Raw genomic sequence first — 13,934 nt, 5'->3', positions numbered from 1 at the left:
TCTGAACATTGTGACTTTAGATACCATTAACATAAGTGAGTATCAGTTCAGATGTCAAAGATTCAGAGGGAAAATAATATGACAGCCTTTTCATAATAATCCTTAAATTAGGAATTTGACCCTCATTTATGAGGACTCTGAAATGCTACACAATCCTGTCTATATTTTATTACCAATCCAATACAGTGCAGCAAAAGCTTGAAAGGACTCAAAAACGGTTCCTTTTAACTGCAGGGCTAAGAGTCAAACGGAGTATAGTGAGAGTAATTACAGGTATTGATTCAGAGCTCCAATTGTACGAGGAAATTCTGACATTTGCAGACTATGCTATTTTTCTATTAATTCTATGTCAGTGTTTTCTTTTCCAGAATGTAAATGATTCATGAAGCAATCATGTAGCATGAGCCGCAGCTGATTTTTTCTTTTTACTATCAGTGAGAGGAAAGTCAGATCTTGATGGTCACTTTGCATCTCTTAGTGGTTATTTGTCATCCGTTTGTATTCATTTTAATTCTCTTTATACTCATTTTTGAATCTCGTTGTGGTCACTTTGTGTCTCTGTAGTTGTTTTGAATCCGTTTGTAGCCATTTTGAGTCCCTTAATGAACATGTTGCATCTCTTTGTGGTCATTTGGCATCTCTTTGTAGTTTTATTTGTCTCTTTGAGGTTGTTTTAAGTCTCTTTGTAATCATGTGTACCCAGTAAGCCCATGCAGTAATGCATCCAGCTCGAGCCAGGGAGCCATATGACTTATACATGAACAAGTCGACATGGTTTAAGCTCAGGGTGTGCACTGCCACCTCAACAGGCAAAAAAAGGGATGTCTGTTAAGAAAGAGTCTTTCTAGTTGTCCACATGGCCAGTCAAGAGAATCCATCAGTGAGTAGGTAACGAAGAGCAATGACATGCGGGTCAGAGGCAATAGTGCCGTCACTTGCAATGCCAGTGGGACATCTGAAAGACCTCTTGTCCTAAATAAATTGCCACATAAACTGGATTCCTGTGGCAGTGGTCCAACATGCATATATTAACAGTATACTACACAAAAAGTGGTGAAATCCCAAAAACCTTGAGGCTCTAAAGCCAAAAGCCAATATGTTGTATTTTATAAGAAACACACTTTGGTCTTGATTAGGTGGCACTGCTTCAGAATTTGATGGAGCTTTAAAGGCAGTGTAAAAAAAAAGGTAAATCTCTGGGGGTCCACCTTATTCTATAAAGGTTAAATACAAACAATCTGGGGACAAGTTTACGAGGATCCTTAGGAATGCTATTGATGAGGTTCTGGGCCCAGATTCATCCCATCGCTGTAGTAAATTGTGCACCATTAAAAAGTGTGTATCACAGTGTCGAGAGCCAGCTATCAGAACAGCTGTCCTTCAAAGACTTAGGAGTTTGAGAGGGGTTAAACCTCACAGCATACGTTGGGTTTCCTGTCAGCCTATGAAAGGATAACTAGCATGTCAGAGTCCTGTCTATGTGGGAAATACAAACGTTGTGAGTTCATGCTCCGCTTTTCCCCAAAGACGGAATGACAGTTTACCCAGAGGTGATGAACAAATTAATTAGTCTGCTGGATTGGTAAAAAATCATGAATTTGTATTGTAAGATTAAACTGAGTGCTGTTACTAAATACTGGAAAGCCTATCAGTAAATCGAGGCAAGAATGTTTATGAGGTGGATTTTGTTTTGTAGAAAAAAGGGCCAAATAAGCGTATTTAGGAAAAACTAGAACTGGAATCTAATATTCATCACTCATTATATCATTTGCTTATAATCACCTAAATGGAAGAATTGTTGTGTTTTCACTACCTCAGAATGATCCCATCATATCTACATAGGGAGTGGGTCCTTTTCACTTATTTACCTTCACCACAAAGGTTATGTTTTTATGGAGGTCATCTTAAGTATAAAAAGCTGTATTCCTGGCATTTCAGTCACTTCTGACACCATCCGTCTCCATGACTGGATCTCACATCTGCTTCACAAAGAAACAGACATTGAAGTGTTTTTCCTCCTTATGTGGACTAAAACAATACATTTCAGATTAGCTTTATAAATTGTTGTGTTGCTCTAAAATGAGTTCTGGAAAGTTCTGCATGAGAATAACACCTGCTTATACACAAAACCAGAAGTCAGAAGATCAGTCCCTATATTACCTATGCTAACTACCTAGTTTAAGAAAAGTCACAGAAATGACCCTGTAAGCTATTATTATTGGCTTTGGATATTCTAACTGATTTGTGTCTCTAGAGGAAAATGGCATGAAAGAGCCTGAAAAACCAATATCACCATATACTATGCTACATTAATCATAGTCAACCTGTCTGTGATGTAGTTTAATGCTGAAAAACTGCACACAACTATCCTTGGTAGGAAGATCCTGAATCTTGTGGGACTCTATTCATATAAACTTCTACAGAAGGAGATTAATTCAGGCGCAAGTGGTTTCCCATGAATGGCTAATTTATTAAACCAAACTTTGTTAACCTGGTATTATTTAAGCAATCCAAATGTGGAGATTTTCCAAATAATGAGAGAAGCTGATCAGTTTGAGAGATAATTGATCCTGGAGGGGAAGAGCAATTGTTACAACAGCACAGGAAACAGGCAAGAAGAGATGGATCCAGATGGTCTTCAACTTTAATTCCAAACTATCATTAGCAGAAGGGAACAGAGATACTAAAATCATCAAGTCATAGTGTGCTGTATAGACACATATAGTACATACATACAGTACATTATGTGCTCCCAAATCCCAGTTACATTAGCTAAGATGTAAATAAGCTTGTATGAGAGGCAGCAGGTGCTAAATTACAATATCTAGTAGTATATTATATGTAGTATGCTAATGAACCTTTCATTTAATTTAACCTTTTTTTTTTTATTATTATGCTATAAACCTGTATACATCCCCCAATTATGTTATGATGTTGCTTGTAGCATTAAACATACCTTAAAGTGTGCACTTTTGAAACTTTTGAAAGTTGAGACTATAGATTGTATATAAAAGTGTGTGTCTGCTGACACATTCCAGGATACGAACACAAATGTCGGTCCGACAGCGCTGGTTAACCATAAGTGAAAATTATGCTAAGCTTGCTAGCGACACGTTCAGTGTCTGCATTAACATAACCTGTATACAAAGATGTTTATGTTTGAAACATACAATCACGGTTCTGGAAAGTTATAGTGAAAGTCAAAGTTCATCTCCTCTCGGACTCTTGTGTTTGCATCAATGGTGCTTGGTGCTCAAAGGTCAAAGTTCATTTACAATCTTTCCCTAATATCACATCTTATATATTAAAGATTCCGGCCATATTATCTGCCCAGAGAATTCGACAATGTTGTGTTGCTGCTGTTTATCTCCTGATAGAAATAAAAAAATGCACTGCAGGAATTAACTACCGTTTTTGTTTTGTTTTGTCATGTTTTCTTGTGTAACATAAATGGACTACAGGCTACAACCATCTTTGGGCAAAATGTTTGAGGTGTACTTTGAATTTTTTCATTTGATCCATGTCCGATCTGCTAACATGGAGAGGCAAGGATTTATCACCTGTACTGCAGCAAGCCACCAGAGGTTGATCGAGATGTTGTGGTTTCACTTTTGGCGAGCGATGATGTCGTCCATCTTTATATACAGCCTATGTGGTTGAGAGTGACTGTCAATATTAAAGCAGCCTGTAGCAGGCGATATAATCAAGAAAGAAAAAAAAGAAAACATTGCTCTTTCCTAGAACAATGGCCATGGACTGGATGTATTGTATAGCAGTTCAAACCCTACCCCTATCCCTGCACACACTCATTAACAGCTCAACTGCTGCCATGATGATGAGCAGTCTGGAAGCACAGCATGCAGATGTATATAAATTGTTCATTTATTTTAGCATTTATGTTGCCTCGTCTTGACAATTGTTTTGCATCAAAACTAAAAGAAGAAAACTGATTACACCTGTCATCATTTATCAGTGTCTCTGCTTCAGTTATTTTGTTTAAATGAAGCCAATTCTAATTCAAGATTCTACTGTGTTGTCTGTGCGAAAAGTGTGTTGTGGTAAAAACAACACAGCTAGCTAATCATCCCCTTGGTCCCTTTGGGGTTAAGAAGGTGATGTGTGTGTTGTGCCTCAAAACTGTTTAACCTTTTTTTTGTTTATTAAATTCAGCTGAACAGTCAATTTCATGGGTTTCCTGGGCCTAACATTATGCTTATTAATGTAGATGACAATCACGTCACAGAACTTTTGACACCAGTAGCAGTTGCGCCCCGGATTGTCTCAGGGGGGAACCTTCGCTTACTCCTCAGGTGAAATCTGGATGACGAACGGAATTACTTCATCACTGCTGCACTCCATCTGCAATTTACAGGTTAGTAGTTGGTGAAAATGATCAATATCAACTTCTTTAAGCTGAGCTTTATTTGGGCGAGTGTTATAAATATATTTTGATATTGTTTTAAGCAGTTCTGTCGAACTATAGAAACTCTTTGATACTGTCTACTGTCTGCAAGTTCAGATGTCTCTGGGTCGGCTCTCGTCGCAACACAGGCGTTGTGTTTTTTTCACTTGAGTACAGTCGTACAGGCAGGTGAGTCACCGCACTGTGGGTGTAGGTTTTTTTTTTAGGTTGCCAGGTTTTAGGTGTATTTACTTTGCACAGAGTTTTTTTCTCAGCATGGCTGCAATCAGAGTGGCTAGAGAGGATGTGAGTATCCCAGCAGGAAAAACAATGCATGTGAGGTGCAGAGTACCACACATCTGACCCTGTTGTCCTTTATGAACCTTCGGAAGAGAGTACAACTTTAGAACAGCTGTTGGGCAAGGCCTCTTAGAAATCAGTAAGAGCAAGTGGCCACTTGTCAAAGTGCCCATTTTAAATCATACTACACATGATTCAGTTGGGATTTAACTGAGTTGGTAAAGACAAGACACCAGAAGTTGAGACACCACAGACTACAACAGTTAAGGCTGAATCAACAATCTTCCCACTCCAAGGACTCCCCCGACTGAGCCATAGCAGCCACCTGCTGACCTCAGTTATCTTAATCAAGAACAACAACAGATTGTTAAGGAGATGCTTTATGAGGAGTATGCAGTGTTCGCCAATGACATCAATGATATTAGATGTAAGTTCTCTCTTCATATGTCAATCAGGCCAAGATATAACATTCCGGTTTAGAAGGCTTATGCTTCCATTCAAGAGCTGCTGTACAAGGAAGTATCCTTTCACACTTAGCGAAAGGATGGATTGTAAAGTCCCAGTCTCCATATGCCGCACCAATTCTGTGTGTGAGGAAGAAAGATGGGTCCTTGCGCCTTTGTATTGACTACCGACTGATCAACAAAAAGACTGTGCCAGACAAACATCCCCTTCCCCGCATCCAGGACTTGATCGACTTGGTAGGATGGTTTTCCATCCTAGAACAGGGCAAGGCCTAACACCGAAAACAGTGCAGGCATTAAAAGAGAGGACTCCACAGATTGTAGGAGACTGCTGGGTTTCCTGAGCTATTAGTGAGCATACATGCAGGATTTCTCACAAATAGCAAGACCGCTATATACGCTGCTCCAGGTAAAGTCCAGTAAACCTCAACCCAAGGGCCATCAACTTCCTTCAAACACCCCAGCAGAAAACAGTGAGCGCCAGCAGATCCTTTAACGTCTCATAGACAACCAACCTGCCAGTGTCAGTGTACCCCGTCTTTGACTGTCCCTTCATACTCCACACCGATACCTCGAGACAGGGCCTGAGAGCGGTCCTCTACCAAAACCAGGATGGAAAGAAGAGGGGTTATCAGCTGTTGGTCCCACACACTAACACCAGCAGAGCAGAGCTACCATCGTCACAGTGGCAAGCTTGATTTTCTGGCTTGGAAGTTTGTCATTATGTGACAAGTTTAGGGACTACTTATTTTATGCTCCCTATTTCAGTGTCTATACTGAAAAAAATCACCTGACCTATATGACGAGCACTGCTAAGCTTAATGCAGTGAGCCATCGCTGGGTAGAGCAGCTAACAGACTTCCACTTTGAAATAAGGTACAAGACTGTAATGATCTTGGTTTCTATTTCCTGTTTTATTTTGAAATGTTCCCTTCCCCTTGTGTCATGTCTAGTATCACTTCCTGCCCTTGTATTTGCTGCCTTTTTTTCCCAGGTGTGTCTCGTTCCCTTCATTAGTTTCCTCCTGTGTATTTGCCTTTCTCTCCCAGCTGCGTCTCGTTCCCTCATTTAGTGTTTATTAGCTTTTGTTAATAACGCTCTCTTTAGTTAAAATCATCTTCCATTGTACTGCATTTGGGTCCTCACCGAACCGAACCGTGACAAAGACAGGCAGAATAAATGTCGATGCAGACACCCTTTCTCGTTATCCCCTTGACATCAACACCTACATGAGTCAGTGTTCAAAGAGATTGTCGGAGGGCGCAGTGTGCGCCCCGTGGAAGGTAACAGAACAGCCCAGCAGGGGGAAGTAGCATGGATGGCAGCCCTAAACATTGCATCTCAACAACAAACTCCCACAGAACCTTTCCCAGTAATTGACCACAATGAACTGTCACACGAGCAGCGGAAAGATCATGTCATTGGGAAAATCTCAGAGTAAAAGGAGAGAAAGACAGAACTAACTTAGGAAGATGCAGGACATAGGACACATCCACAGGAAAACGCTCAAGAGAATAGAGCAAACTGTATGTGAAGAATCGCCTACTGTATAGGAAAACACTTAGTTGCAGAGAGCTAGTCTTGCAGGCCACCTGTAAAACAGACAGCCCTCACTCACCTGCACAACTATATCGAACATGTTGTTGTAGAAAGAGGTTTAAGTCTTTCAAGGGAATGTTTTCATTGGCCTTTTGGGAAAAGGGATATTGAAGTACGTTACCAGGAAGTGTCGTTGTGTAAAGCAAAAAAAAGCTAACTTTACATGACAGAGAGCCAACAGGGAGTCTTACGTCAAGCTCACCCCTTCAACTTCTGTATTGTCTGTATTGATTTTCACCACCTTGAGACCAGCCGTGGTGGGTACGATTATATTCTGGTGGTAGTTGACAACTTCACCAGGTTTGCCCAAGCATACTCTACTAGAAACAAGGCCAGAAAAACTGCTGCTGACAAGATTTTTAATGACTTTGTCTCTCGGTTAGGATACCCTTCCAAACTCCACCATGATCAGGGTTGGGAGTTTGAAAATGAGCTTTTCAGAGCTCTCTGGCAGTTCTATGGGTGTGAGCCATTCCAGGACTTCCCCAAACCATCTACAAGACAATCCTTGCAATATAAGTTCCTCCAAGTTCAATCGGACCCTGTTGCAAATGCTCCGAACATAGGCGAGAAAGAGAGCTAACTGGAAGGATCACCTGCCTCATGTCACTAATGCGTACAATTGTACCAAGCATGAGTCAACAGGCTACTCCCCATATTAGGTCCTGTTGACCTGCTTTTCGTGTTGGTAGCAAAATAAGAAACAAGTACAGCGAGAGGGTACACAGAAAAATACCACAAACCCTCATGCCAAGGCACAAAGGGGAAATAAATAAAAACATTGAGCACAATCGAACAGACACATGACCATGTCACAAGTCAGTCAGCCGAAGAAGAGGAACGACCACGATATTTGCTCCGTATACCAAGAGTTGAACACTGAAGGGTTATATGTGAGATACAGAACCATCCTGAGCAGATAGGGGCTTGTTTTGGGAAAACTGTTCCTGTTGAGCCTGCATCTGAAGGGGGAAGTGTCATTGGGAAAGAACATCAAAGACAAAAGGAAAGTGCGTCAAGCGCTGATGAACGCCAGCTTTACGATGAGGAGGAGCTGCCTCAGGCTAATGACCTAATAACGGAGACGTCCAAGAGCCTGACACTCAGCCTACACTAGGAAGGTCTACCAGAGACCGACACCCTGGCCAGATATTCACATACATCTCGCTAGGCCAGCCAACCTACCAGTCATGTCTCACAGTGAGTGCAGTCTACACTCATCAGTATCCACAGTCGTACTTTCACTCATTTCACTTTCACCCTCCTACATACCTGCCAGTCACCTATCCTATTCACTATTATTAAATATTTAATAGACATTGTACACTTACACATTGTTATCGTTAGTAACATGTCTTCAGATGTTGGGTATCCCATAGGTTTGCTATGTGCACTTATATGACCGTCGACACATGACAGTAGATGGGCTTAGAAGCCCATGTAGACATGAATCCAAAACTTATATAATGCAGAGATTCCGTTTGTGTACATTACGTTGTATATGGTGACAAGGTAATAACTCCCTGGATTATGTCCAGAGACAACGTTTCTTTGAGAGAATGAAACACTACACAACATTTCTTCATTATGTTAATAAATGAGAAAGAAATTCAGAGAAAGGATATGTGTATTTTATTGTCAATTTGAATAAGATGCAATCTGGATGACAAACTGAATGCTCTGTGTCTTCATTTCTGCTGCACTCTGTACTATCTGTATTTTACATCTATTGTTGCTGTGTTACCAACTTGTGTAAACATGTGTAAATACATAATTGAATGTTGGCTAATGCCTTATTTTTTTTGGCTGATATACAACATGCAGCTGAATCTATGTGAAAAAGACAGAGGGATCCATTATTTATCAGTAAAAACAGCCCAGATTATTGCTTAAGGATTTGTTGATCCCATTTTAGCTCAGACATTGTATTGATATTGACATTAGTCAAAAATGTAAACCTTTTCAGTCATTAGTCATTAGAGACTTGCTGCTTGTTGTTTGGGGAGTTTGTCACCATTGATTTACAATGGATTGTTTAGACATATAGTTTGCTGTTATTCCGACTATCTTTTAGCAAACACAGCGATTTTGGCTTGCTTTCTAGTGGGCCGTGTGTGCAACAGAATAATATGTACCAATCATTCAGGGTCCCTTACCCACAACAGTACCATGACATCTGCTGATGGAATTTGTCTCTTGCCCAGTATGAAAGATCCAAGCAATCTGAAGCCCAAGGACACAGGACATAGACCTTGCCAAGGGAGGATGATAGACTCATCCTCTCATGAACTAGGACTGAACTGGCAAATCACATCTCAAAACATTTCCTTTCCCTCTTTTCTTTTCTTTTCCTTTCCATTGCCTTCCCTTTCTTTATTTTTCTTTATATATCTTGTCCTTTCTTCCTTTTTATTTTCTTTCCACACTTCTTTCCCATTTTCTTTCGTCATCCATGCCTTTTCCTTTGTCCTCTCTTTCCTTTCTTTTCTTTATCCGTCGTCCTTTTGCGTGCTTTTCCTTTCCATATATTTCCTTCCCTCCCCTTTCCTTTGATAATTTACTGAAAATACTGATAGGAGGAAAGAAAGTGTGCACAAATCTGAACAGCTACAGATAAAAAAAACAAAAAAGGGAGAATCCAACCTATAATGTGTCTTTGGAGTCTGGTGTCTAGGTGGAGCACCACAGAAATGCAGCGTGAAGCTCCAAAATCTCCCACAGAAATGTTACTCTGACCCCAAAATGTGTTCATAGGTTATATTTTTTAGCTGCGCTGACATCAGTAGCTCGTTGGTGAAATGACTGAAATATGTTTCTTGAAATGGAATCTTTAAAATAGTGATTATTTTTAGTCATTTGAATGACAAAATCTTTTAAGACGCACTTGTGTTTTGTGCTATGAGTTCATAGAGTTTCAAACAGGAGAAAGTTTAGTTAAATCATTGCTGTGTGTGTGTGTGTGTGTGTGTGTGTGTGTGTGTGTGTGTGTGTGTGTGTGTGTGTGTGTGTGTGTGTGTGTGTGTGTGTGCGCTCATGGTGCTACTCCCTCATTACACTTTTTTCATGTACACCCATAACCTCTCCGGCTATAGCAGCACTTGGACAGCTGACGCATTCTCTCTATTCTAGTCCCTCAGATTGTCTCCCTTACTCCCACTTGCTGCTTCTCTTGCCAGCTACTGCCAGCGCTCCGTCTGATTGGGCAGATACGCTACACAGATTGAAATACTGTTAAATTAGCTAAAGTATAGTAAAATGTCTCCTCTAAAAGAGCTCTGGGTGTATATGCTTTGACCTCAGCACACCTTTTTATATTGCAATCAGTGAAATTAGCCCTGGGCCAAAGGCAATCTGGAGCTTTTTTTTTAAACCCTGACCTAACTGGTGCTTTTTGCCCTTGGGCACAGCTGTCTGTTGAAGTGAGTATGAAAGGACCTAAATTTAACTTGGGTAAGAGTTCAGTCTTTCATGAAAATATACTTTAAAATGTGTTTTCTACTTGTTTGTTTGTTCACAGTTTTTGGAAAGAATTAAATGCAGTGTGTGTCTGTTATGCAATAGACTGTTTGGCCTGAATATATGTTCCACCTACATGTGGTCACCACCACCAACCGCTATAATCACTGTCAGAGAGCTACCACCACCCACTTCCACCTCGAGGATTCAGAGAGAGATGAGAGCTGAGATGTCAACACCATTGGAAGGCAGAATCCACCTGGAGCTGCCTGTGTCAGTATCAGGCCTCATGCTAGCTCCGCTCTATTTTTAGCCTAAAAAGATGGAGGGCAAGATTGAGTCAGATTCTGGTTGGCTGAACATTCAGAAATTCAACAACACACCATAAAGATGATAAAATTGTAAAAAAAATAAAATTACAAATATTGTCATTTTCTCAAGACATAAACAAATGCATACCTGTCAACCCTCCCATTTTTCCCAGGATTATCCCGTATTCTTACTTCTATCCCGTTTTTCTCCCGTTTAAATATTTTCCCGTAATTATCTCGTATTTTTAACCTTTCAAAAAAAAGAAATAGGCCTAATTAAAAAAAGTGTAAAGTGGCCTCCGGTAGAGCAGGTAGCAGTATTATGTTTAACTTTAGCTGAAAAACGTCATCCGCCAGTAAACACACAGAAGAAGAAAACAGGAAGAATAACACAGAAGGTGAACATATGATGAGAGTCACAGTGAACGGGAGATAGATGGAGACAGATGGAGACGCAGTTGTACCTGCCAAACAAGTTAACACTTTATGTAAGTACCTGGCCAAATGAGAGGAGACCTTCCCTTATTTATTAAAACCAGAGTCGGGCAAACTCGTGCTTTTTGTAAAGTGTGCCATTCAGATGTTAGCATTGCACACAGCGGAATAAGCGATGTTCGCCAGCAAGAAAAATCATCCAAGCACAAGCACGCCAAGAGGCACAAACACATGCACTGTCAATGACTTCATGTGTGAAAAGAACTGTTTCGGAGGCAAACCAAGTGACCAAAGCTGAGGGAAAGTAGCCTTCAGGTTTTGCATTGATTTCAGTCGCTGTGTAGCGGACATGTTTCCCGACTCTGCCATCGCAAGGAAGTCCTCGATCACTTTTCTAAGTTTCTTAAAACAAAAATGAATCTGTGAACCAGGTGGGGTAATTGTTGTTGTTAAATAATACTCATTTCAGCCACAAGAGGCTGAAGTGCAGCCCTACCCCATGTTCTAAATACTGAAAGTATTCACGATTTCTTCCAGGTGAGTTTTCATTTCTCCAACAATACAGATATGTTGTGTTATGCAAGTAATGCAACATTACTGGAAAGTCTTTGTTTTGGCTAGAATAAATGTTATGAATGCTAAAACAAGCCTGACAAAAAAAAAAGTTCACCTGTTTTCACAAAAAAAACTTTGATCCTGTCAAAAATACAATTCACCTGGCAAAGCTTTTACCATAGATAAATAAAGAAACATAGAAAGATGGCATTACCTTTTATCTCCCATGTTTTTAAGTCATAAACACAGACAAGAAAACTATTAAGACCAGACTTTTTCTCACTTCTGGGCCTTCGTTTCAGTTTAATATTTACCTGTATATGAAAATTCTAGTTAAAGTCAAGTGAAGGGGAGAATTCTAATTATGATGATGATCTGAATGTATACATGGATTGTACAGAAACCATGTTATTATAGTGCATATAAACATGTTATCCTATTTCCAGCATATCCATTTCCCAAGTAGCCTGGTTTCTTTTCCATCCATCCATCCATCGTCTACCGCTTATCCGGGATCGGGTCGCGGGGGCAGCAGCTCCAGTAAGGAACCCCAATCTTCCCTTCTCCGGGCCACATCCTCCAGCTCCGACTGGGGGATCCTGAGGCGTTCCCAGGCCAGTGAGGAGATATAATCTCTCCACCGAGTCCTGGGTCTTCCCCGGGGTCTCCTCCCAGCTGGAACACCTCCCTAGGGAGGCGCCCAGGTGGCATCCTTACTAGATGCCCGAACCACCTCAACTAGCTCCTTTCAACGTAAAGGAGCAGCGGCTCTACTCCGAGTCGCTCACGGATGGCTGAGCTTCTCACCCTATCTCTAAGGGAGACGCCAGCCACCCGTCTGAGAAAACCCATTTCGGCCGCTTGTACCCGTGATCTCGTTCATTCGGTCATGACCCAGCCTTCATGACCATAGGTGAGGGTAGGAACGAAGATCGACCGGTATATTGAAAGCTTTGCCTTCTGGCTCAGCTCTCTTTTCGTCACAACGGTGCGGTAAAGTGACTGTAATACCGCCCCCGCTGCTCAGATTCTCCGGCCAATCTCTCGCTCCATTGTCCCCTCACTCACGAACAAGACCCGGAGGTACTTGAACTCCTTCACTTGGGGTAATGGCTCATTCCCTACCCGGAGTAGGCAATCCACCAGTTTCCTGCCGAGAGCCATGGCCTCAGATGTGGAGGTATATAAGGACCACATCATCTGCAAAGAGCAGCGATGAGATCCTCAGGTCACCGAACTGCAACCCCTCTCCTCCACGATTACGCCTCGATATCCTATCCATGAAAATCACGAACAGGATTGGTGATAAAGCGCAGCCCTGGCGGAGGCCAACATTCACGGGAAACGAGTCCGACTTACTGCCGAGTATCCAGACACAACTCTCGCTTTGGGCGTACAGGGATTGGATGGCCCTCAGAAGTGACCCCCTCACCCCATACTCCCGCAGCACCTCCCACAGTATCACCCGGGGGACCCGGTCATACGCCTTCTCCAGATCCACAAAACACATGTAGACCGGATGGGCGTACTCCCAGGTCCCCTCCAGGATCCTTGCAAGAGTAAAGAGTTGGTCTGTTATTCCACGACCAGGACGGAATCCGCATTGTTCCTCTTCAATCAGAGGTTCGACTACCGGCCGAACCCTCGTTTCCAGTACCTTGGAGTAGACTTTACCAGGGAGGCTGAGAAGTGTGATACCCCTGTAGTTGGCACACACTCTCTGGTCCCCCTTTTTAAATAGGGGAACCACCACCCCGGTCTGCCAACCCCTAGGCACTGTCCCAGACTTCTACGCAATGTTGACGTGTAAACCAAGACAGTCCCCTCAACACCCAAAGCCTTCAGCATTTCTGGACGGATCTCATCAACCCCTGCGGCTTTGCCACTGTGGAGTTGTTTGACTACCTCAGTGACTTCCATCAGGGAAATTGACAATGATCCCCCATCAGCTTCCAGCTCTGCCTCAACCATAGAGGGCGTGTTACTCGGATTCAGGAGTTCCTCAAAGTGCTCCTTCCAGCGGCCGATAACCTTCTCAGTTGAAGTCAGCAGGGTCCCACCCTTGCTGTACACAGCTTGGATGGTTCCTCGCTTCCCCCTCCTGAGGTGCCGGATGGTTTTCCAGAAGCACCTTGGTGCCGACCGAAAGTCCTTCTCCATAGCTTCTCCGAACTTCTCCCACACCCGCTGCTTTGCCTCTGACACGGCAGAAGCTGCCGCCCTTCTAGTCCTTCGATACCCTGCAACTGTTTCCGGAGTCCTCCCGGATAACATAACCCGGAAGGACTCCTTCTTCAGTCGGACGGCTTCCCTGACCACCGGGGTCCACCACGGTGTTCGAGGGTTACCGCCCCTTGAAGGCACCTAAGACCTTGAGACCACAGCTCATCACCGCAGCTTCAGCAATAGAGG

Source organism: Cottoperca gobio, chromosome 24 (genome assembly GCF_900634415.1).
Source record: "Cottoperca gobio chromosome 24, fCotGob3.1, whole genome shotgun sequence".
NCBI lineage: Eukaryota > Metazoa > Chordata > Actinopteri > Perciformes > Bovichtidae > Cottoperca > Cottoperca gobio.
This window is presented reverse-complemented; position numbering follows the sequence as displayed.